This window comes from Narcine bancroftii, chromosome 1, assembly GCF_036971445.1.
Source record: "Narcine bancroftii isolate sNarBan1 chromosome 1, sNarBan1.hap1, whole genome shotgun sequence".
NCBI classification, from domain to species: Eukaryota; Metazoa; Chordata; class Chondrichthyes; order Torpediniformes; family Narcinidae; genus Narcine; species Narcine bancroftii.
In genome coordinates, this window is record NC_091469.1 from 410,194,985 (window position 1) to 410,218,670 (window position 23,686).

Genomic DNA, 23,686 nt, shown 5'->3' on the forward strand with positions numbered 1-23,686 from the left:
CCCGCAGTTTCCCGAAGCTCAGTACAACCAAAAGTCTGCAGGAGTTCGTGGGGATGATGCTTTTATCGCAGGTTTATCTCAACAGCTGCTTGAGTGATGCGCCCTCTATTCATCCTGATGTCCGGCAAGGAGAAGGACCTGACCTGGGATGACTAATCCGCCCGTGCATTTGTGGAAACCAAAGAAACCCTTCCAAAGCTGCACTCTTGACCCACCCCAGACCAGATGCACCCACCGCCCTCACATTCGATGCCTCAGGAACAGCGATTGGCGGATAGAAGGAAGTTGGTACCCACTAGCTTTCTTCAGCAAAATTTTGCGGCCCCCTGAACTAAAGTACAATGCTTTCGATAGAGAGCTGCTGGCGCTGTACTTAACGATCCAGCACTTCTGGTACTTTCTTGAGAGAAGGGCTTTCATGGACCACAAACCACTGACTTTTGCCCTGGCTAAAATCTCCGATCCCTGGTCAACCCGCCAACAGAGACAGTTATCTTACATCTCTGAGTACACCACTGACGTCAAGCACATCTTGGACAAAGACAACGTGATCACGGACGCCTCGTCAAGACACAGCATCCACTCCCTGGTTAACGGTCTGGACTTCGCAGCACTGGCAGAGGCCCAGCAGCAGGATGACGAGATCCCGCAGTACAGGACCACTGTCACAGGCTTTCAGCTTCAGGACGTTCTAGTCAGTACAGGTACTACCACCCTCTTGTGCGACGTGACCACTGGGCAGGTTCAACCTATTGTCCCAATGGCATGGAGGCGTCCGAGTTTTTGGTTCCATCCACGGGCTGGCACACCCATCCATCAGGACTATGGTCCGGCTGGTGGCCAGCAAGTACGTGTGGCATGGATTGCAGAAACTGGTCTGGGGATGGGCCAAGGTGTGTACGCAGTGCCAAACAGCCAAAGTGCAGCGACACACCAAGGTACCCCCACAGCCTTTCGACCCAACAGAACGCAGGTTTGACCACATTCACGTGGACATAGTAAGAACTTTGCCAGTCTCCCAGGGTTTCCACTACCTGTTCATAGTGGTCAACCGCTTCACCTGGTGGCAAGAAGCAATACCACCAGGTCCTGAGCCAAAGCACTCCTCTCATCCTGGATTCCAAGATTCGGACTGCCACAGCACATCACTTCTGACCGAAGTGCACAGTTCACCTCCAGTTTGTGGACCGACATTGCCAACCTGTGGGGTGCTCAGCTACACCATACGACGGCATACCACTTGCAAACCAACGGCATGGTGGAGTGTTTCCACAGGCACCTCAAGACCATGCTCATGACCAGACTCAAGGGCTCCAACAGGGTGGACGAGCTACCATGCACATTACTGAGCATCCAAACAGCACCGAAAGAAGACTTCCACACATCCTCCGCTGAACTCGTCTATGGAGCCCCACTCACGGTTCCCAGGGATTTCGTTCCACAGGCTAGAGGACAGCAGGAGGAGACAACCACCTTCCTGGACAGGCTGTGTGAAAAGGTGGGTAATCTGGCTCCGATACCACCCTCTAGACACAGTCAAGCCAAGTCCAACATCCCCAAAGAACTCAAGGTCAGTGAGTACGTGTTTGTACGCAGAGGACCCCACCATTTACCACTGCAGAAGCCTATGAAGATCCCTTTCAAGTCATCCGGAACAATGGAGCCACCTTCGAGCTGGACATTGGTGGTAAACCAGAGGTTTTCATTCCAGATAGACTCAAGCCTGCCCACACAGACCCAGCAGAACCAGTGGAGACACCAACTCCTCGACGCAGAAGCAGACCACAAAAGACTTTGGGGTCTATACATACGGTCACAATAGACGGTTACGCTGGTTCTGGGGGTGGGGGGTCATGTGGCAGCCTGCAATTGTACAGATCAGGCCAGCACATCGTGTGGCAGCAGATGCAGACAGAGATCGCTAAAGCGACTCCCAGGAGAATGAACCGGCGGGGTTAGAAGCTGGGGCAGCATCAGACCAACAGCCCTAAAATGGCATTGGTCAAGCTGCCCAGCTAACTCAGCAGAAACAGGTTGGGGAAGAAGGGCATTCCTATGCGTGGGTGATTTAGTCAATCAGCAAAAACTGGGAACTTGCAGCCTTTCCAGCCCTAATAAAGAGAGCTTAACCTGCCACAAGTGTGTGTGTGTGTGTGTGTGTGTGTGTGTGTGTGTGTGTGTGTGTGTGTGTGTGTGTGTGTGTGTGTGTGTGTGTTTCTTTGGAGCGGTTGGCTACATTATCTTCCTTTTCCTTCCATTACATAACTTGTACTCAATTGTACTTGAATCATATCTTCCTTAAAGGCAACCCTTTGTTCTACTAATTTTACTTTTCAACATTTGGACCCACTGTTTATCGCATTGAAATTGGCCTTCCTTCAATTGACTTTTTACTTGGGATTGCTGCCTCTAAACCCAAATCTTGTGATCACGAGTGAAATATTCCCTTACCAAAACTTGTTACACATGAACTGTCTGATCCCCAAAATCAGAATGAATAAAACCTCCTTGCTCATTGGACCAGAAACATGTCATTATAGATTATCCTGGACACATTTTAGAAACTTTCCCATCTATGTCCTTAGCTTTATTACATTCCAGGTTACATTGAGATAATTGAAGTTATCCAATATAATTGACGTGTATTTTTTTACATTTGGTAATCTCTCTGGATACTCGTTTCTGTCACATTTCACCCAATTATTGGTGACCATCTATGCCACATTCATGGCGCTATCCAGGCAGATCCTGCCTTTGTCCCTTTTGTTTCTCTGTCCATCACTATATTCCCTTTAATCAATGCTCCACCCCTTGCTTTCTTTTGTTCCTTGTCTTTCTATAGCACATTTTGTATTCATAAATATTTAAAGTTTAGTCCTGCCCTTTTATTTTTTGAGCCAAGTTTCCGTTATCGTTGCATCATCATTTGGGTAACTGTGTCTAATCTTGGTACCGCACCCATTCAGTTACATGAAAATATGATAACCAAATTTTGGTTGACTCCAGTAAAATCCTGTGTGACTTAATCTAGTCACTTCTTACTTTGATTCTGGTGCACTTTACATTTGATAGTCTGTCCCCTTCCTGATGCACTCACTACCCCCTGTCATTACCTTTTTTCTTTTTTTTCCTCCCTAAATTCTATTTCCTATCATTCCTTTATTTCCCCTCCCCCCATACTAACCCTATTCACTTCAGCTTTGTTTCCTATGTTTCACTGCTTCATCGTATCAATTTTACTCCTCTCTTTGTGTTTGTGTACATTGACTCCCCTCACTCAAATTAGTTCTTCCCTTTTTCACCTCTCTGCATATTTTTGTTTAACACCAGCTGCGACATAAACATGTCACACTGTAGGTTACTCCATTCCTTTTAACTTTTGGAACACTCTGATTACATCACCATAATGGACAATTTGGATTAGATGTGTGGGCAGATGTTAATAATAGAAATATAAAACCCATAGCTATGTGACCTTTAAAATGCTTACTTAATGACATCTCTATACCTTGATCCAATTAACCTCTCTTACTTCACCCTGTTTACATTTATTCTTTGCAGCAACCTGAAAGATTGATTAGTCTGAATATGTATTATATATTATTCAAATTAAACTATTACAATTAACTTAAAAATGTTCAGTGGATAGAGCTGTGGTTCTTTAACTGAAGAGGCTGTCATCACTGTATTCATTAATGTTTAAATACTTAATGCTTTATAACTTAATTGTATGGTGAGCAAATTGCCTCTAAAAGGTTCAAGGGCTGTTTCCTTCACATTGCCAAGCTATGTGGTGAAATAATAGAGCACTATTACTTCTATTGTCCTTTTCTTCCAGATGGAGATGATTTTGTGCTATCTACTTTTGGATTTAAAATATTGATTTTTCTTATTTTCTCTCCTCCCCATCTCCCCCAAATTGTGCTAACTGGGGCTGGGTTCATATCGCCTACTTCCATGTTGAAAGTTGAGTTTTGTCCAACTCCAGAGAATTAAGTGCCCAGATATAGACTGACATTCCTGAATAATTCTGAGGAAGTATGTTGTCTTTAAGTTAGATGTGAATCCAATTACCCCATCTGCACACTCAGGAAGTCGCAAAAGATCATGTCCTTGTTTCATGGAAGAAAGTTTGACCAGTGTTTTGGCCAATGTTTATGTTTCAATTAATATCATTAAATCATGTTAAATTACCATTACCACATTACTGCTTGTGGAGTTTACCTTGTGCAAATTGGCTCCAGTGTTTCCTATGTTATACTTCATTAGTTACAAGGATTAAGACTGGTTGAGCTCTTAAAAACTCCTTGTAATGCAAGTCTTCTATTTCTTTTATAAGTGTAACTGATTTCTGGAATTTCCTAGGGCTCTGGTTGTTTATGTACAGTCAGATGATAGTAAACTTGAACTTATTGCTGTGCAATTGGATTCATTTCCATTAGTTACATAAAGCTCAAATCCTTTTAAGTTATACAATCCCCAGGTTATGTAAATGTTTTGTTCCAGACAACTACTGTAAGCCAATTTCTCCATTAGGTCAGAATCTTCTGGAGGTACAACATGAACGTCTGCAGACACTGTGGTTAAAGTGAAAACACAATGCTGGAGAAACTCATAAGATCAAACAGTGTCCTTTTTGTAGCAAAGACGTTTTTGGTTTGAACCTTCAAAGTATGGAAAAATGGCAGCAGGCATCTGAATAAAAAGCTAAAGGGGGGGAGGAGCATGGTCACAAAGGCAAGAGGTAATAGGTGGAGAAGGGAGGAAGGGCACAGCAGCAAGCAGAGGGAGGGATGGCTAGATGAATAAAGAGGAAAGGGGGTGGAGAGCTGAGGGAAAAGGTCAGAAGGGAATGGAGGGAGAAAGGAGAACCGATTAACAGAAACTGGAGAAATCACTGTTAATGCCTTCCAGGTGGAGAGTGCCCAGATGGAAAATCACGTGTTGCTCCTCCAATTTACAGGTGGTCTTGGTGGGATAGTACATGACGTCATGGACATGCATGTAAGTATGGAAGTGGGACACAGACCTGCCTCTGGGAGGTCCCTGTCACTGGCGCAGACAGAGCGAAGGTCATCAATGAAGCGATCTCCCAGTCTGCAACTAGTCGCTCTGATTTAGAGAAGGCCACAAAGGGAGCACTGGATGTAGTAAATCAATCCTGCAATCCTGCAGATACACAAGTGAAGTGTTGCTTCACTTGAAGGGTCTGTTTGGGGCCCTGGACTGTGGTGAGGGAGGAGGTGTGAGCACGTGTGGCACCTCCTGTGGCTACAGGGGAATGTGCCGGGTTTGGTGGGGGTGGGGGGGGTGGTGATGGATATTCATAGGGAGAGATGAGTGCACGAGGGAGTCACGAAGGGAGCGGTCCCTACGGAAGGCAGAGAGGGAAGATGTGTCTGGTACTGGGATCCTCTTATAAGTGTCAGAAATTCAAGAGCATATTGTGTGGAGGCTGGTGGGGTGATAGATAAGGACGAGCAGAATCCTGTGTTTGTTGCATCTGGGGACAGATGGTACTCAGGCAGATGAGCGGGAAATTGAGGAGATGCAGGAGAGGGCTGAACTGATGGTGGTGGAGGGGAAGCCATGTTTATTGAAGAAGGCAGACATTTCAAATGATTTGGACTGGAAGACTCTTGGAAACAGATGAGATGGAGAAATTGCGAGAAGGGAATAGAATCTTTGCAGAGGACAGGGTGTGAGGAAGTGTAGTTGAGGTAGTTGTGGGAGTTGGTGGGTTTCTAATATATGTCGGAAGAAAGCTTGTCTCCCGAGATAGAGGAATCCTCTGTTTTCTATTGCTATCTATATTGTATCACTCTACATATATCTTGTTATAATTTTTGATTCATTGAATAATCCCCCAACTATAATTAAACTAATATAATATATATTATATTTGGTCTTTAAATAAATGCTATGAAACATTTTAGTATTACTCGCTTGAAAAATGCATGGAAAACTTGCTCCAAGTTTGATTTCCTTCTGCCATTCCTATCCCAGAAACCCCTCTATGTAGATCTGCATACCAGAAGTCGAAAGAATACGCATTCGCTCAACATTTTGTTTATTAACAATATAGATTCAAATTTAATGCATTCAGAGGTCACCTGCTGATTCATCTCTTTTGATTACAACAGATGTCCATTACTAATCAAATCTGGTGCTCAGCAACTTGCAGTGATCAGCTGAGTACTTTTTCTTAATATTTGCATTTTGTGCTTTACTATGGTTTTAAAGCTGTATTTTGAAATTTATTGCAGTGTTCATTATGCTCAACAGTTGAGGATATAAATGCAGAATGTTGCTTTATTCACTCTGGTGTGAGCTAAAAAGAGCATAAGGGGATTGAAGGACCTTTTAACCATTTAAAAAAAAAATATATCTGTTCCAATGATTCTGTATCTGGATTGATGTTTTGTCCTGTTGAAAATTGGGAGATTGAATTACCAACAAAAACCAAAGTTTTCTTTCACACTGGCATTGGTTCTGGGAAAACAAGTTGCTTTTTTTTAAATGCCTAATGTTAGTTTCTTCAAAGTTATAGGTGTGTGTTTACATACTGATAAGTTACTGATCTATTATCCAAAAGCTTGGACTGTTTGTCAGGGGATACAAGTTTGAATCCCTCCATAGCTGGTGAATTTTTAAGTGTTGGCTATTGAGTAATTTTTGAATTAAATGCTACTAATGTCATGGTAACGATAAGTTCCACTTCTTGCCTGCTGATGTGTTTCACAGCAGGAAATTTTCCTTCTTTACCAACTCTTGATTCCAAACCCATTGACGTTAGTGACTCTGAATTGTCCTTTCAAATAACCTGGAAACCAACAGATTATAATTTGAGGTTGGTAATAAATGTTGACTGAGCAAGTGACAACTGTATTTGTAAATGATCAAGAATGTCTTGGCTGTTGATTGTCCTTGATTTATTTTGTGCTGTAAATTTCTGCCTTCCAATAGTGTTCCTTCACAAGATGGGAAGGAATGGTATGTTTTTAAGACTGAAACTTTAACCCGTTAGACTTTCTTTTGCTTGTTCAATTTATTTGCAGTCTGAAAGTGAACTGCGTTTACACTGTACAGTGACCCAAGTTTTATTCACTTGTACATTTCAGTGTGATGTGGTTTCTCCATTGCACATTGAACCATATTTGAGTTAAGTGCACGGCTGGAACAAGTGCGAGTGAACTTGTGTGTCAGCTATTTAGGTCCCTGAATGTGGGCATGTATTAAGCTAAAGAGCAGATGTTGCATTTACTGTGGTTGCATGGAAAAGGGTTAGAAAATTGGGGATGGTTGCTAGAGATGGAAGAGCAAAGTCACAAAAGGAATAGTGACTTTGGAATGATGCATGGGACAAAAAGTGAATGATATGGATCTTGTTGAAGGTGGAGGAAATTGTGAAGGATGATCTGTTGAATACAGAGCCTGATGAAGTGGAATGTGAGGAATGGAGAACCCTATCTTTGTTCTGGTTGATGAAAATAGGCAAGAGCAGAAGAATGCATTGTTGGGATGCGGTTGATGGCTCTTTCAACTATTGAAGAGAAACTGCAGTTAGGAAAGAAGGAAGGTATCTTTGGCATCATTGATGAAAGTCTTGTCATTGGAGCAGATACCAAGATGCAGGAATTGAGAGAATGAAATGGAGCTTTAGAGGAACTGGGGTGAGATAGTCTACTTTGATAAACCTGGAGCATTAATATTAATCAGTAATGTAATTTAGTTTTAAGACTGTTTGTTTCCTATTGTCATCAGATACTTGAATGGATATCATACTGGCAAAAGAAGATCTTTGCAATGTCATTTATAACTGTACTTTTATTTAATATCTTACACTATTTGACCATTGTAGCACTCCTCCTTGTGCTGTATTTAATTTGTACGTGTTATATTGCACTACCTGCTGTATGAGTTGAATTACCTGAATAGCACGCAAAACTAAGTGTTTTAGTCCTCATGAAAGTAAAACAATTCAATTCAGCCCCTGAGATGGAGTTGGCAAAATTCAGAAAGGGAAGGTAGAGTCAGAGATTGACTATTTGAAGATTGGAGTGGGGGAAATTGGCAGTAAAAGCAATAAAGGTTTTGAATGAGTGCAGGAAGCAGCACTTGTCATTGTACGAGAAAAAGAGTTATGGAAGAGGGCCAGAGTAGAATTGAAATGTGAATGCACTGGCACCCATCCCCCCCACCCCTCCTGTACAGATCAAGTATATGGTTCCCTGGCCAATTACCACCAGCATGTAATCTGCTGTACCAGAGGTTCCAGCTCACTTGATCACTGCTACACCAAGATAAGGAACGCCTATCGTTCTTTCCCAAGACAACATTTTGGCAAGTCAGATCATCTGGGTGTGCTCCTTGTGCCTTCATGCAGACAGTCCTAAAAAGAAAGGATCCAAAGATCACAACAAAGGGAGTAGTTGTGGGAGGCTGAAGAAAGGTTGCAGGATGGCTCTAGTTAGTGGATTGAGTTGTGGTCAAGAATTCAGCTGGGGATCTGAATGATTACACCATGGTCATTACAGACTTTATTTTTCAATTTTTAAAAATAATAATTTTGGAGTTATTGTCTCAGTTGCATTAAATTCTTCTAAGGAAAGGTAGTGTACCATTTTTTTAGATGATACATTTATTCTTTCTGCTTCATGTTATTTTATTTGTCTGACTAGAGGTTGGTGTGCTCATTGTTACTTAATTTTGGTATAATTATTCTTTGTATTTTATCAAGAGCTTACAACCAAGGGTGAATATAAATTTATAGTACTTTTACGGTCTTAATTTTTATCTATATTGCATGATAAATGCAAAACTTGTTGGTTCGATAAGATCTTGTTGACATCTAAATTAGTTTAAGAATGGAATGTTGTAAGGCAGTGAATCATATTTCATTTTGTCCAAGGTCATGCCAAATGTATTGTGGTCTTTTTATGTTTTGCCTAGTGCTGAAAGAAGAGTTGAATGCTTGAGATGAAACATTTATTTTGAATGTCTGTGGTTGTCAAAGCAATTTATAACAGTTGTGCAATACTTGTACTAATGGAGCACAGATGAGATTTGTAAAGAGGATGTTTTTCACCTGCTCTGGTGTGTTTGTGATTCTATGAGAGTATTCATACTGCAAATGTCCCAGAGTTCCACCTGTCAGCAGATCCCATTAGAGAATATTATTTGGTCATATTTCTCTTGCTGTAGATTATGGAAATTTCTAATTTGTAAGTGTCCGGCAGCAGAGAGAACCAAAGTTCTTCTCTGTTAGTGATCCTTCAGTCTCATGTATAAATATTTAGATCAAATCTAAAATGATGCTGTGTGCTGGAAGTATGAAACACCAATGTCAAGGTAGATATTAATTATCTGATGGAAACTCCTCTCCAAGCAGAACAAACATTTATCTTGTACAAAGGGTAGCTTTTTCTGTATTAGATATCATATACTTTAGTGTGAGGTCTACTGGAAGGGGTGACATTATTTAATTATACACTCTATATTAAAACTTTTTTTTAATCACTAAAAACAGTATCTGTGCAATGTGCTGTTGGTTTTCCAGAATTCTTGTTGTAATATTTTTGTTTTGCCATCTGTTCTTTCTGATACTTCTCCCCTTTCACTGAATTGATCCCTGGAATGATGGGTTTGTTACTAATAGTGTAGACTGGAGTGTGCTCCTTCAGGATTGAGAATTGGAGGTGATCTGATTGAAACTTAAAATTTTTGAGGGCATTCATTGAAAGAGTGTGGATGTAAACAAGGAACGTGCAGATGCCAGGTTCTGGTGGAATACACAAACATGCTGTAGGCATTCAGCTGGTCACACAGCATTCATGGGAAGTAAAAGGCAGTTAACATTTCGGGCTTGAGCCTTTAATCGGGATTGTCGAAAATCAGGCATATGGTTAAATAAAAAGGTGGGAAGAGGAGGAAATGGGAGGATCACAGGCTAACAGGTGAGAGTAATAGGTGGAAAGCAGCTTCCATACTGACTTAGTCCATCTCTCCTTTCTTGATCTGTCTCCATTTCAGGAGACAAAGTATCTACAGTCATCCTTTATAAACCCACTAACTCCCACAGTTACCCTGACTACTATTCTTCCCATGCTATATCTAATAAGGATTCTATTCCTTTGTCACAATTCCTCTGTCTCCACTGCATGTGCTCCCAGGATAAGGCCTTCCAGATTATTGAGATTTCTTTAGAAAACATGGCCTTTCCTCTACTCCCATTAACTTAGCCCTCACCTGCATCTTCTCTATTTCTCACACATCTGCCCTACCCCCTTTCTTCTCCCAGATGTAAAAAGGACAGGGTTCACATTGTTCACCTACCAGCCCACCAGTCTCTTCATCCAACATGTTATTTTTCACAATTGTTGCCACCTATAATGGGACTCCACCACCAGGCACATCTTTCCCTCCCCTCTCGCATTCAGTAGGGATCACTCCCTCCGCAACTCCCTTGTCCACTCATCTCACCGCACCAATCGCCACCTTGACTGCAAGAAGTGCTGCACTTGTACTTGCATGCTTTTCCTCACCACTATTTGGGGCCCCAAACAGTTCTTGCAAGTGAATCTGTAGTGGTCTCTCTTTCCCTTCCTCCTACTCCCCACCCTTCTATCAGAGAGCTATCTTTCTTAGCTCTCTGCCCTCTCTATCATTTGTCAGCTTCTTTCTCTTCTACCCTCCCAACTATATCCACCTAACACCTCTTAGCTGCTAGCCTATGCTCCACCCCCTTCCCCTTTGGTTTCCCCCCCACCCCCCCCCCCCCCCCACCCCAACACTTTTTATTCAGGTGTATGCCTGATTTTTGACATTCCTGAAATGTTGACTGCTTTTTACTTCTGCATAACCTGCTGAGTTTCTCCAGCATTTTTGTGTACTGTAAACTTGGTGTGGAGCTGATGCTTAATCTACAGAATATCTTAAATCCAGGGTCATAGTCTCAAAATAAATAGCTGGTTGTTTAGGATTTCTTGACCCTAAGGGTGTGAATCTTAGAATTCCTATCCAAGGGCTGTGGTAGTTCAGACACTCAAGATATTGTTAACCAAGGTTAACAGATTTTAGATGTAGTAAGGAATCTGGAGATTGTAGGAGAGAACTTGAGAGATTAAATATCCTTGATAAATAAAATTAATGAGAATTCTAAGATGTTGTATAGTATTTCAGGATCAAGAGGAAGAAAAGTAAGGTTGTATCTGAGTAGGATGAATATACAGTAAAATTCCTAGTATCTGAAATTCAAGCAACCAACAAAGAAATTGTGCAAAATACATTTTAAAAATTAAATTTAATAAGAATCATAATAATAGGTAAAATATGTACATTTAAATCTCTTGTTATGGGTTATATTTATTATATAGAAATATGTCTTCAAAAGAGAGGTTGTGGGGGTTCAGTGCAGGTCACTTCACAAACAGATACTTACACTTCACATCTGGTGTAAGTTCATAAATGTTAAATTCTGTGTACAGTATAAGAATTGCCTGATACCACCAGTGAACTTGGAGAGGTTCAAGATTGGACTATGAATCAAAGAACTTTCCTGAATATACACACCTTACACACATGCGCTTAGAATTAGAAGGGGGTTAAGTTAATAGTAATAAGTTAAAGTTTGATTCTGCTTTTATGTTTAAAGAAAATTAAAAGCAACTTTTGATTTTTTGTCTTGGTGAATTTCTATTGCTGCTGGGTTTTGGGGAATTTGTACTTGGCAAAATATAAAATGTAGCACTGCTTATGAACAAAGAACTGAATTGCAACAGATGTGATGAAGCTGACCCTGTTATGAGAATTAAAAAGATGACAGATGCAACTGAAGCAAAAGCTAATGACAAACTTAGTAAAAATACTCTGGTGTTGATCAGCTTTTAGATGGAATCATGGTATCACAGAATTATATCTGCTCTCCAACTAAACAGCAAATGCAACCAACTGGTTGATTGAAGTGGTGAAGTTGCAAGTGCAACTTAATAGTTATGTGTCTCAAGGATTTACTGACCAGTTTAAAATTAAAATGATTTATTTTATTAATTAATGAATCCAGCAATAATATGCAATTTTTCAAATTTCCCTCCGATACCAAAAAAGAGTAGTGTTGGAAATACTTATTAAGCCAGTTTGGAGAGAGCAGTAAGTGGAAAGCTATTCTCAGAGTTTTTCTAATGAAAAGACATTTTCTTTAATTGGTTACCTTTGCTTCTTTCTCAGATGCTGCCTGTTTTATTTCACTTCCAGTAGTGTCATTGCTTGTTTTCATCCTCTTTTTCTATTGTATTTTATTTCTCTGTTAATATTTGTCTTTTCTGGCTCCAAGTCACCATGTCTTACCCCTATTTGATATTTTATTTACCACTCTCTCACTTTCACACTTATTATTCCTCACACATTCACTATGCGTCTAAAAAACTTTTAAGTGAACAATTGAAAGCACATGAAACATCGGTGCCGCAGTTTATACCAGATGAAGTTTTCAGTATTTTCTTCCAATGCATCGCTAGAAAGCTGAATTGTTGTTCTGCATATCCATTCCTTGACTCTTCCTTTCCCAAACTCCATAACTGACTGCTCAGGAAAGTGATTAACAGCCCAGCATTCCTCATTCTTCCACCCTAACCATCTTGTGCATCATCCATTGCACTTGGATTGCTTGGCAAATTACTTGAACTTTGGATCCCTTTTAATTCTTGTTACAGTCTCAATGACTTTCTCCCTCTTCTCTTGTAGAGCCCTTATTTGAATGAGCATTAATTACATGGCATCCCAAGGCTGCACAGGGCAGCACAGTGAGCCTCGTATAGTGGTTAGTGCAATGCTATTACAGCACCAACAACTTGGGTTTGAATCTGGCGCTGTCTGTAATGAGTATGAACGTTCTCCTTGTGCCTGTGTGGGTTTCCTCTGGATGCTCCAATTTTCACCTACCATCCAAGAGTGTAAGAGATTTTAGGTTAATTTGGGTGTAATTGGGTGGCACGGGCTTGTGAGCCAGAAAGGCCTGTTACCTTGCTTTATATTTAAATTTAAAATTTATAGGCTATCTAATATATGTTACACCCCAAGGCCTCCTTTCAGCAGCCAACAACATGGTGATACCCTATCTCTGTTCAGGATTTCTTTGGTTTTACAACATTCAAAGCTTTCTACTTATTAGCATGACAAAATTATTAAACCAAATCACCTCCACTAAATAATTATGGACCTTTCACATTTATTGTCAGAGTACATACATAACATCACATACAACCCTGAGATTCTTTCTCCTGCGGGTGCAGCAGAATTATCACTAATTGGTATTGTTTTAAAAAAACTACACAATGTAAGCATGTAAACAAAGATCTGCAAGCAAACAATGAACACAGAGAATAAAAAAGAAAACCAATAAAGTGCACAAGTGAGAGTCCTTAAACGAGTCTCTGATTGAGTTTATTGTTGAGGAGTTTGATGGTGGAGGGGTAGCAGCTGTTCCTGAACCTGGTGGTGTGAGTCTTGTGGCACCTCGAGCTCTTTCCTGAAGGCAGCAGTGAGAACAGAGCATGTGCTGGTGGTGTGAGTCTTTGATGATTGCTGCTGCTCTCCGACGGCAGTGTTCCTGTAGATGTACCCAATAGTGGGGAGGATTTTGCCTATGATGTCCTGGGCTAAGTCCACTACCTTTTGAATGGCTTTACGCTCAGGGGTATTGGTGTCACCATATCAGACCATGATGCAGCCTGTCAACAACAGATCTTTAGATATTTTCCAAGGTTTCCAATGACATTCCAAGCCTCCGCAAACTCCTGAGGAAGTAGAGGTGCTCACGTGCTTTCTTCACGATGCCATTGGTGTGTTGGGTCCAGGAAAGATCCTCTGAGATAGTGACTCTCAAGAACTTAAATTGCTCATCTTCTCTCATCCCAGATCCTCTGGCTTTCCTTTCCTGAAGTCAACAATTGGCTCCTTAGTTTTGGTGACATTGAGTCCAAGGTTGTCGTAGGTGTACCATTCAGCCAAGCTTTCAGTCTCCATTTTGAATGGTGACTCATCACCTTCCTTTATACAACCCACTACCATGGTATCGTTGGCAAATTTGTAGATGTTGTTGTCATACCGAGCATACAGTTGTAGGTTTAACGTGAGTAGAGCAGGGGGCTAAGAATTGTGGAAGAGATGCTCTTACCAATCTTCACTGATTGTGGTTTGGTTAATTTCTTGCATCATCCTGGCTCCTTGAGAACTTAGGACATTTTATAAAAAGATATCTAAAATTGAATGCAAAAAATCTTAAGTCATTGACTTTTAGTATTCCATAAATGTATAAAGATATCTTAGCACAAAAATAACTTAATTATACATTTTACTATAATGTAATTGTACACCAATGTCAGACTATAAAAATTAAATTGCTGGAATCGTGGGTCACAGCATTGTGGAGAGGGGAGCAGAATTAATGTTTCAGGTGGATGGCTGTTCATTGCTTCCATGGATGATTTGGCTGAATCTGGAAAACTGATCTTTTCTAGAGGGTCCTAGATTTGAGCTGCTGTAGCATCTTTTGCATCAAGCTGTACTGCATGGTTGGTCCAATCCAAAGCCCCCAATAAGATGTGGCAATTGACAGCTTCATTCCTGAGACCAAACCATCAAGACTTTTCAGTGAAAACACCATGCTGGAGATACTCAGCTGGTCAAACAGTGTACATAATATAGATTTTTCAGTGTCTGAGTGTTTCCAACTTTCAGAAACCTTTCTTAAAAGTTTTTTTTAAATAACTAAAACATATTTTCAGTAATTACCATCATTAAGCAAAATACATGGAACTAAAATATTTCTGCGTTGTTTCATGGGGAATCCATTAGCGGAATGAATATAGCCTGGAATTGCTAAAATGCACTTGGTTGTAAGGTTTTTGACTCTTGCTTTTGAATGTTCCAAAATGTACTGTAATTTCCATTGAGTAATGGCATCAATGTAGTGCAGTGTGGCTGATATTTCACAAAACATCCAGGCATAATTTTACAAGATGTCTTTCATAAAGCTCCTCTGAAAAACAATGTATTAATATTGAGATGGCAAAGCAAAAGAAAGTGTTTTCATCTTTTTATTTTAAGGATTGACAATATGCTGGGAAATCGTGCACTTCAGGAAAGAACCAGAATCGGAACTTTAATTCTCCACAGATGCTACATGATGTGCTGAGAACATTTCCCAGCATTTTCTGTTTTTTGCTTCGGAAAAATAATGGCCAGTTCTTGATTAATAAGTTGATTGATGAGTTGTTGCCAGCTATCTTTTCCCAGGCTAGGAAAGTACTATAGTATGTTTACCAAACAGATTGAAACCATTTTGCATTAACAACTGTTTATGCCCTGAAGCCTATTAATTTGAAGTGTTTGTCAGCAAGTCTAAAGTGGACAGGAATCAGGGTTGAATAAAATATCTTGTATAAATGGCTTTACGATCCTGTGAAATTAGACTGAGCTATCTGCTTTTCCAACACATTGTGGATGTAACCCATGTAGATTGTACAATCCAAATGTAAAGACATATAGTTCAAATTATTTATTTCTTGTATCATATCAAGCCTTGTTTCTGTACCAACTGATGTCTCTTTCTCTCTGTAACTGTGCACTCTTGTACTATATATAAGATGTGTTACAAACTAACAACCCTTTTAATTTTGTTTGAGACTAAAGGGACTTTGTTAGTATGAACAAAGGAACAGCAATGGAAAATTCACCAGACAATGATAAATTCAAAATAATAGTTTTATTAAACTATTAATATCATAACATTTCTTACTTATCTCTAAACATAACTCTAAATTTAACCCCACTAAGTACAAGTGTTATGTGTGTAATAAAGTCCCACTTTGAAAAGTCAAATTTTAAAACTTCAGCATAATTTTAGTCGTGCTTGAAAAAAATTTCCAGTTCAGAAATAATTATAAAGCACTTTTAAACATCATATCAGGCCTCTTTAAACTCTCAATTCTTTTGATGAGTCGTCATTGAGAGATATTCTTCAAGCAGAAGTGACCATCTGACCACATATGTATCTCCTGTGAATAGACGCGTCCTGTTCAAAGATCAAAGCTTCTTTCTAATGAAGACTTTTGGAATCTGTTTTCCAAATGATTAAACTGTCTTCTTTATCTTAAAGAGACAGTCAGAAGTAGGCTTCTCTTTTGAAATCTATTTATTGTGTTCCCCTTTTGTTAGGAGTAACAGATAGGCAGCTTTTCCCCTTTTTCAGGAAAAATTTATTGCTGGTCATTTCTGCATCTGAACAGAATGGTGAGCTTCCTTAAACTGACCTTGTTGTCTATCATGTCGCTAATATATTTCGTCCAAATCTTTCATGTCACATGGTATATTGAAGAGACTGCCATCTGAGGCGCCTGCAAGCTCACACCAAGACACAAGAGAAACTTGTCCGTGAACTACTCTTTGCAGACGATGCCGCTTTAGTTGCCCATTCAGAGCCAGCTGTTCAGCGCTTGACGTCCTGCTTTGCGGAAACTGCCAAAATGTTTGGCCTGGAAGTCAGCCTGAAGAAAACTGAGGTCCTCTATCAGCCAGCTCCCCACCATGACTACCAGCCCCCCCCACATCTCCATCGGGCACACAAACCTCAAAACGGTCAACCAGTTTACCTATCTCGGCTGCACCATTTCATCAGATGCAAGGATCGACAATGAGATAGACAACAGACTCGCCAAGGCAAATAGCGCCTTTGGAAGACTACACAAAAGAGTCTGGAAAAACAACCAACTGAAAAACCTCACAAAGATAAGCGTATACAGAGCCGTTGTCATACCCACACTCCTGTTCGGCTCCGAATCATGGGTCCTCTACCGGCATCACCTACGGCTCCTAGAACGCTTCCACCAGCGTTGTCTCCGCTCCATCCTCAACATCCATTGGAGCGCTTTCATCCCTAACGTCGAAGTACTCGAGATGGCAGAGGTCGACAGCATCGAGTCCACGCTGCTGAAGATCCAGCTGCGCTGGGTGGGTCACGTCTCCAGAATGGAGGACCATCGCCTTCCCAAGATCGTGTTATATTGCGAGCTCTCCACTGGCCACCGTGACAGAGGTGCACCAAAGAAAAGGTACAAGGACTGCCTAAAGAAATCTCTTGGTGCCTGCCACATTGACCACCGCCAGTGGGCTGATATCGCCTCAAACCGTGCATCTTGGCGCCTCACAGTTTGGCGGGCAGCAACCTCCTTTGAAGAAGACCGCAGAGCCCACCTCACTGACAAAAGGCAAAGGAGGAAAAACCCAACACCCAACCCCAACCAACCAATTTTCCCCTGCAGCAGCTGCAACCGTGTCTGCCTGTCCCGCATCGGACTTGTCAGCCACAAACGAACCTGCAGCTGACGTGGACTTTTACCCCCTCCATAAATCTTCGTCCACGAAGCCAAGCCAAAGAGAAGACATGGTATATGACATCATTATTGTCTTTGAAGTTCATCCAGCCTTTTGACACAGATGTGCTAAAAACATTTAAATCCACATGCCTCTGTGAGGTCTGCTCTCCTTAGAGCTAAAATGACCGTGCGTTTATACAGGTGCTTCTGAAATAATACCTATTGTTTTCGGTATCTCAAAAACCATTATAAATCCTTTCATCTTCTTGACTCCAACTTAAATCAGCAGGATTTTTGTCTCAAATAACCATGCGTGTTTAAAATGCCAATGTGTTGCCTTTATGCCCCAGTAACCAACCAACCAAACTAACTTATTAAATGATAAAATATTTATTAAAATGATTAATGTTAATCAGAGACTGAAATTTATCCTACCTCATTACATTTTGGAAGATCACAAGATAGCCATTAACATATATCCATGAAGAATATGGCCACAAATGAATTCAGCCATTTGGTTAGTATAAAGGTACACGCTTGATTTTTAAAAAAAAGTCTTGGCTAAGTGGATATTGGTACAAAGTATTGTGGAAATGAGCTCTGTACTGGGTCTTCACACTATTGAACATTTCGTAGCATTATTTTCATAAAATCACTATTTACTTTTTCAACATTTTCTTCACTCCAGTCTTTTATTATTTATTTATTCTCTTTGGTATAATATAAATCACTTTATTTATAATCCCTGGACAATTTCATATAAAATTAATAATTTATTCCATCATTTCTGAAACAATAATTCATAGCTAAAAAGCCATTGTGGTGTAGAGAAACATCTCCAGGCACTTCAGAGATGCAATCGCTGAAAAAGGCATGAAACTAAAGGAGATTGAAAGGAGGTGGCATAACGGAGTACTGGAATTAGGCGATACATAAGTGAAGAGCCTAAGTGATGAATTCCAGAGCAATTAATTTGGATTTTAATAACATGATCACTGTGAGGAGGTAGTAGCTTTGGAGATGAAGGAAGATTTTTTTAAAGTTGACATAGATGAATCTTGAGGTGAAGTAGTAGGAGCTGGTAGATGATGATATACAGAGAGCAATGATCAGGTGGAAGATTAAACAGGAGATCACTGAAAGAGAATGAAAGTGTTACAATTACTGTATGTGGATATTATAAAATGGATCTTTACAGTTGATTAAATATTTTTTTTGCATGTAATACCAGCAATAACACTCCAACTTCAGTAGTGGTTAGTTGGTACACAATAAGCCTCCACAAGCAGCAGTAAAATAAGTTCTCATCTTTTTTTATATGTTAGTTTAGGGAGAGGTTGTGGATGACTTTGTGGTGTAGCAATTATTACAGCTGATTCACAGCTCCAGGAACCCTGGTTTGATGCTGGCCTTGGGTGCTGCACAAGCAGGGTCTCCATGTACTCCCAGAAGGCTTCCTCTTGGAGAACATGGGGATGCTGACCATGGTGGTGGATCAGTGAGAGGCTCTGCGGCGGAAGAGCACACAGCTGGACTGTTGGTGACATGAGGCAAGGAACCCATGTGGGGTGCTGGTGACTGCAGCCAGAAAACACTCACCAGGCTGCTAACAGCTGGAGACTGGGTGAAGTGGTACCAGTTATTGGAACCAAGATGCGGAAGGATGCCAAAAGTGCTGGAGGTTTCCCGATCGTGCAGAGGTGTTCATCTGGAGCTCGGATTAATGATTGTTGGACTGAAGGCTGTGTGCCTGTGGGAGCACTGGAGCCGAAGCCAGGGACATTCAGTGACGCTGGGGGAGACTCCCTTTTTCTTTTTCTGGCTGTAAAGGGGTAGTGAGCATTTTCTGCTGATAGCAAATCTGTCTGGCTTGCAGTAATCTAAAGGGAATTTCATGTAATTTTTTTTGTTTTTAGTACATGAAAATAAAATAATCTTGAATCTTGGGTGGTTGTCTTTTCTCCCATATCTACATGTCGATAGGGAAATTGGCTACTTCAACTTTCCTTTGGTGTATGTTAATGGTCGAAAAATTATTCCTAGGAATGGAAACCAGATGACAGTACTATGTTATGCCAGCTCCTTTCAATCTCCTTTAGTTTCATGCCTTTTTCAGCGATTGCATCTCTGAAGTGACAGCAATTTAAAGGTTAATGTAAGTATAGGGCAAGGTGGGCTTGGGAAAGGCTTGAAAGGAGGTGAATAAGAACCTAGAATAAGTTGCAAGTGGTAAATATGAAAAGCAGCGGGCTGGTACATTTTAAAGATTATAGTGAATCTTGTTTTATCATCATTGTGTTATTAGTAAACTTTCCTGAAATGTATGAACTGCCAACTGTACGTGCATATTTATATAAAGACCATAGACATGTCAATTTGGGGGAGCATTTCAGAAAATATGTTACTATGTACTTTTAATTTCCTACCACAAAATACTGCTAATCTTCCCTTTGAAGAAATGACAAAGGAAATTGATTAAGCTAGGTGGTAGATGTGGAATATATAGATTTTAGTAAGGAGTCTGAGAAAGTCATGAGCCATGGGACCCAAGAAACTTTGGCTGCTTGGATCCAGATGGGCTTGCCTGCAGAAAGCAGAGTGTAGTAGTAGATGAAATGCACTCTGCCTGGAGGTCAGTGACGAGTGGAGTTGCGCAGGGATCTGTTGTGGGACCCCTGTTCTTTGATTTTTAAAAAAAATAAATAACTTTAATGAAGAAGTGGAAGGGTGAGTCAGTAAGTTTACAGATGATGCAAAGGTAAGATGTGTCGTGGATCGTGAAATGTCGTAGATTACAACAGGATGCAGAGTTGCAGAGAATTGGCAGATGGAGTTCAATCTGGATAAGTGTGGTGTTGAAATTTGGAAGCTCAAAATTGGGGGCAATGTATGTGATTAATGGCAGTATTCTTAACAGAGAGATCTTGGTGTCGAGGTCCATAGATTCTTTAAGGTTGCTATGCATGTTGATAGGGTGGATATGAAGGTGAATGTTTTTTTTGGCCTTCATTTGTTTGTGGATTAAGTTCAAGAACAAGAGATAATGTTGCAGCTCTATAAAACTGTTTAGACCTCATGTGGACGATTGTATTCAGTTCTGGACACACAATTTGATGGATGATGTAGTTGCCTTGGAGATAGTGAAGAGGAGATTTACCAGGATGATGCCTGCGTTGGAGAGCATAATATATGAAGCAAGGTTGACAGAGTTGAGGCTTTTTCCTTTGGAGCAATGAAGAAAGAAAGGTAACAATAGAAGTATATAGTATTGTGAAGGGATTGGATAGTGCTCTGCCAACTCATTTATTTGCTATTACTGCCCCAGGATAAATGAGCTGGCTGAGCTCTATCCAATCCCTTCACAATACCAAAGGACATCGATTTAAGGTGAGTGGAGGAAAGTTTGGGGGGATGTCAGGGGTAGGATTTTACTCATTAATGGGTGCCTGGAATGTATTGCTTGGGGCTGTGGTGGAGGCTGGTACAGTAGGGACATTCAAAAGCCTCAGATAGAAAAATAAATGTTTATAGCTGTGAAGTATGGAAGGATTAGATCATTGTAGAGTAGATTTTCGTAGTTCGACACAAGATCGTGGGTCTGTACCGTGCTGTGGTGTTTTATATTCTAAAACTATGCAGTGGAACCGTTGCTTAAATGTTTGGCTGATCAATCATAAGAACTTGGAATCGATGCTGAAAACTTATTAGATCTATACTAGATTTGCCAGCTTGAACTGGTAATTTTGAAGGATATTTTGTACTGGCTGTCTTTATGGGAATTGTTTCCAGCTATTTATAACCTTTCTTTGGCTATGGCCCCCCTCCCCCCCCCCCCCCCCCCCCAAGTACGCTGCTCGAAGTTAATGGGCCCCCTTCACTCTGAAGCAGTCAATTTTAGTTGGTTTCTTCCATACTTTCTCCTACTGACAATATAAATTTTAAAAAATTATGATTTCAGTCTGTGGGCCCCCCTCCCCCCTTAAATGTGCTGTGCCCCCAGGGCAGATGGCCCCTGTTAAGAATGGCTGGTTTAGACTTCCTGTTTAATTTGAGGATGTTGCTGTACTGATGTATTATCACATTTCAGTTCATTCCTTTTTTGAGAAAAAAATAATTGTCACCAGTTTTTATTAAACACCTGCCCCAAGACTCTCCTTCACTATTTGCTTTCCTCGAGCTTCCCACCCCTTTCCTTTCCCTCTCCATTCAGAGTTAACTCTCCTATCATTTCAGTTTTTTTGTCTCCTCTCTCATCAATATCCACTTATTGAACTGTTGACCTCCACTCCTCCCCCTACCCATTCACCCCTCCTTTTCATTCAGGCACCTGCTTGCTCTTGCCTATACCTTGACGAAGGATGAGCTGCTGTGTGACCTACCGTGTTTTTCCAGTGCTTTTGTGTGTCCCATCATATCACAATGTGTATTCATGATGGCCTCAGCCATGATCCCTGTTGAGATTTCCATTTTCATATCTTTGCTGAAGCAATGTGCCATGTTTGTCAGAGCCAGGTGTGGGGATGGTGGTGCACTGCCCCGGTGCACAGTTGTAACATTCAAGTGGAAGACTTGCGCAGACTTCTCTTGTGCTGACATAAGATATTGGAGCAGCATTAGGCCATTCAGCCCATCAAATCCACTCCTCCATTCTCTCGTGGCTGGTAGCTTATTGATAGGAGAGGGAATGGATCAATCTTCTCCCCCTATCACTTGTCAGCTTTTTTCTCTTCTACCTTCCCACCTCAAAGTTTCTTAATCAGTTACACCTGTTCCAAAACACTAATTTATGTCTACTTTTTATATTTGTCCAATGAGGATGTATATAAAGCAATATGGCTTGAGCAAGCAGGTCAGTGTAATGGAGTTAAACAAGTCCATAGATGCTGGGATCAAGTGAAGTACACAAATGAACTACCTGTTTGCCTGTACACCTCTCCCTGCCCCTTCCTCCTTCTTCTCCTTCCACACTCACCCACCTTTTCATTCAGGCTCTGGCCTGTTTTTGTTCATGCCTTGATGAAGGGCTCAGGCATGAAATGCTGGTTACGTTTTACTTCCTATGGATTTTGTGTGACCTACTTACTTTCCCGAGTTCATTTGTGTACTTCACTTGATCCCAGCATCTATGGACTTGTTTAACTCCATTACACTGACCTGCTTGCTCAAGCCATATTGCTTTATATACATCCTCATTGGACAAATATAAAAAGTAGACATAAATTAGTGCTTTGGAACAGGTGTAACGGATTAAGAAACTTTGAGGTGACACACTTAAGCAATCGGCACTTTAATTTTTAACTTTTAATCAGTAACACTTCTGACTTAATTAAAGTGTCTTCCAAGGGGTGTGAATATACCTTCGAACTGTCAACGACTAGAAACTTTGACCTCTTATTCAGCATGCCCAGCACCCACGTTGCCACCAGAAATGATACAAGAATCTAATCAGCCTGGACAGAAAAGAATGGCCCAATTAGTTCAGTAGAGACAGCTTGAAATATAGTTTTGGTTCTGCTAGCCCAGCAGAGTTGAAGCTTCATTGCTTTTCATAGAAATGTGAAAGGAAAATTGAAACAAACTGTGCAGGACAGTGGTACAGTGCTGATACTACCTGGCAATATCTCGAGCTTCTGATGTATCGTGTTATCATTGAATGGTGTTTTGATGTTCTCCAGCAATTCATCCACTCCTCATTCAGAACGAAACATGCAGTTGTAGGTTTGAAATGTCATCAATTCACGAGACAGGTTTATTAGTTTATGCTGTTGCAAATCTGAAATAAAAGCAATTGCTAATCATATCAGGCCATATGTGTGGAAATTAATCACTAGTTGCAGAGGGAAATATGGCAGTAAGTATTAGCCAAGGTACAGGGAGGACTATTGAGTACAAATATTGTTGTATCTCTCATGCAAATTTGAGAGAGCAAAGAAGAGGTTTTTTCGAAAGAAGTTTCTCTGGTTCTGTATTCCCGTAGCAATGTACATGTGAGCCAAGGTCACGTTTGAGCAGTCATTGGAGTGTGATCCAAATCAGAAGATGATTGATTATCAGTGACACCACAGCCACACCCCATGTGTTGTCATTAACCATTTTTATGCTGAAACCCTGCATTAAAGTCAGCTCAAGTTTTTTTTTAAAGGTGAATTTACTTTTTATGATCCTGCATGACCTTTATGAAGAGCTGAGTTGGGAGCCAGCTTCCAGAGTTGAGGGAGGTGGTGCAATAGTGCCACCCACCACCGTGTCATCTAACATACGTGCCAGGAAGTGAAAGCACCGAGTTCGCAGATGGGTCCAGCATTGTGTTTTCA

At 40.7% G+C, this 23,686-nt stretch overlaps 1 protein-coding gene across 10 annotated transcripts in view; it reads left to right on the plus strand.

The window, feature by feature from the left end:
- Positions 1–23,686, plus strand: part of pals2b (protein associated with LIN7 2, MAGUK p55 family member b) — a 158,799-nt gene that overhangs the window by 39,434 nt on the left and 95,679 nt on the right. The window contains exon 3 of one of the 10 annotated variants that reach the window (XM_069913927.1): positions 4,915–5,004. The exons of 8 other annotated variants lie outside the window; for them this stretch is intronic. The gene's annotated coding sequence lies outside the window, so the exon portion shown is untranslated. Of the gene's footprint in view, positions 1–4,914; positions 5,005–8,462; positions 8,613–23,686 lie in introns of those variants that run through there. One more of the 10 variants, XM_069913929.1, reaches the window with a different exon arrangement.